The sequence below is a fragment of the Photinus pyralis genome, unplaced genomic scaffold (assembly GCF_008802855.1).
Source record: "Photinus pyralis isolate 1611_PpyrPB1 unplaced genomic scaffold, Ppyr1.3 Ppyr1.4_LG9, whole genome shotgun sequence".
NCBI classification, from domain to species: domain Eukaryota; kingdom Metazoa; phylum Arthropoda; class Insecta; order Coleoptera; family Lampyridae; genus Photinus; species Photinus pyralis.
The window spans coordinates 10,597,628-10,599,941 of NW_022170878.1; positions in this window are offsets into that span (position 1 = coordinate 10,597,628).

The window sequence follows — 2,314 nt, forward strand, 5'->3', positions numbered from 1 at the left end:
AGCAAATTTTTATTTCATTCTTAAAAAATGCCCTAAACAAGGAAAGGACTACCTATTGGCACCACAAAAATGGCCATACTCATTTTTATTGAAAATAGAAAATCGAGAGGTGTGGGGGGTTTGGAGTATCCCCCAGCCAAACATAATAATACTCCCCAGTAAAGAAACACTTGATAACCCTCTTTCTCTACAATCATTATCTTGATATCATTCGTGTACTGGGGGGGGGGGGGGGGTATTCCATACCCCTCGGGCCACGGTTCTATATTTTGAACCAAAATGATTAGTGCCTTTTACTACTAGCCCTATGCGTTTCGAGAAGGGACATTTGAAGGTATGGAACATTTGTCAAGAAAGGGCTCTGGGGGGTATATCCCTCAGCCAATATAATGATACAAGGGACGATTAAAAATGAGTGGTGGTCGGGTTGCCTTTGGAAGTTCAAGTTAAGAACGATTTCCCATGTAAACAAAAGTTCCAAAGGTGACTCGACAGCAACTCGTTTTTTATCTCATAGTACCGGGTGAGCCAATAAGACTGTTCCTCGGCCATATCTCGAGAACCGTGTTCGTCATATGACCTAGGGGTAAAAAAAAATTATTGGGTAAATCGGTTATGAAGAATCACTGGAAAATATTTTCAAGTTCTAAAATTGTCCAACAGAGGGCGAAACTGCCATCTTAAATTTTGAAATTGGATTTTCTTTAAATTATGCATAATAAACTAAACATTTTTTTCACGTTTTTAAAGAGAACCAGTTTATCTATCATTTTCGTAAAAACAAAAACTCAGTTATTTCAAAATCAAAGATGGTGTGGGGCGTCAATTGTTTTTGCAAAAACCTTCTTAACCGTTTGACCGATTTTAATAAATATGGTATGGTTAAAAAGAGCATTTCTTGGGCAATGAGAATCTATCAAAATATAGTTGAATCATTCTCCGCCAGGGGGCTAATCTTGGCACTTATGATCCAAAAATCCAAAAAAATCTAATGAAATGATATGACTTTTTCTTTATGAAAAAGTAGCCAATAACATCCAAAGAAGCCAGTAAAAACCGTTTTTCAAAATCTCGTTCCTAACCCCAAATATTGGGAAAATGAGATTACTTAATTAATTAATTAAAATGCTAAACTTGTATCTTAAATTTACTTTTTACGTATTTCCGGTATTTGTCGATGGCGCAAAAGAAAAGCACCCTACACTTTTAGATAGGCCTTGGAAAATTAAAACAAATGAAACACGATGCATTATAAAGTAATAACAGCCGTAATTTGTAAATTATTCTGCTGCGTTTACATTCAGAAAGTGCAGTTTTTTTTCTAAAATGCCGATTTCTAACCAAACCCCCTAAGTCATATGACGAACGGTTCCCGAGATACGGCCGAAGAACAGTCTTATTGGGTCACTCGGTACAATGCAATGCAAGAGACCATGCATAAGGAAAAATTCTGTCCTGCAATTTGTAGAACAAATTTACTTTAAAAGGGCGAAAAAATGTTTTGATTGTGAGGAGGAGGGAGCATGATACAAAATTACAAAAAATCAGTACGTGATTCTCACGTTTCTTGTTAGAATAAAAAAATGATCATTTACCTTTAGCCTTATCAACTCAGTCTCGCTTGGGAGGGATGAAGCTGCGGTGCACCACGTCACTCGTTCAGGTTAGCGGCTGCTGGCAAAGGAGTTTAATTTCTGAAACAAAACATGACATTGAAAGCGTGTCTAAGATGAACCCTTAAATTTAACTAAGGGCCATATTTTACAAAAATAGTGGAAGTGAGTAACTTGAACTAATGGATATGACTGGTGTCCACCATCAAATTGGGCAATGTTAAAAGATTAAAAGTAGCGTACTCACCTCGTTTGACTTAAAAGAGTCAGCTCTCCTGGATCAATGGGAGACTCGCACTGGAATGAAGATAGCCGGTGAAGGTTCCCGATGGTGGCGCTCAAACCTGTTTGATTAGAAACGTGTATGAATTAATCAATGACAAGCACTTTGATAATGACTCGTTACTTACCCCCACTCATACTTACCCCATTAAACTGATCTTCGTGTATCTAATAATAAATGAGGTGCAACAATTCTCTGAATCACTCTTGGGAACTGAAGAAATGGCGCCAATGCATCTTCATATAGTCTGGTTCGTAGAGATAACCTCATAGAACTGGTATGGCCATGAAGTTACAGTCATATCAATTAATCAAAAGTAAATAAAAAACGAAACTATACGAAGAATGATTGCAGTCAATCTTACGGCACCAAAGAGGATGATGTGTTGCAACTCACCTACTACTGGAATACGAAGGTC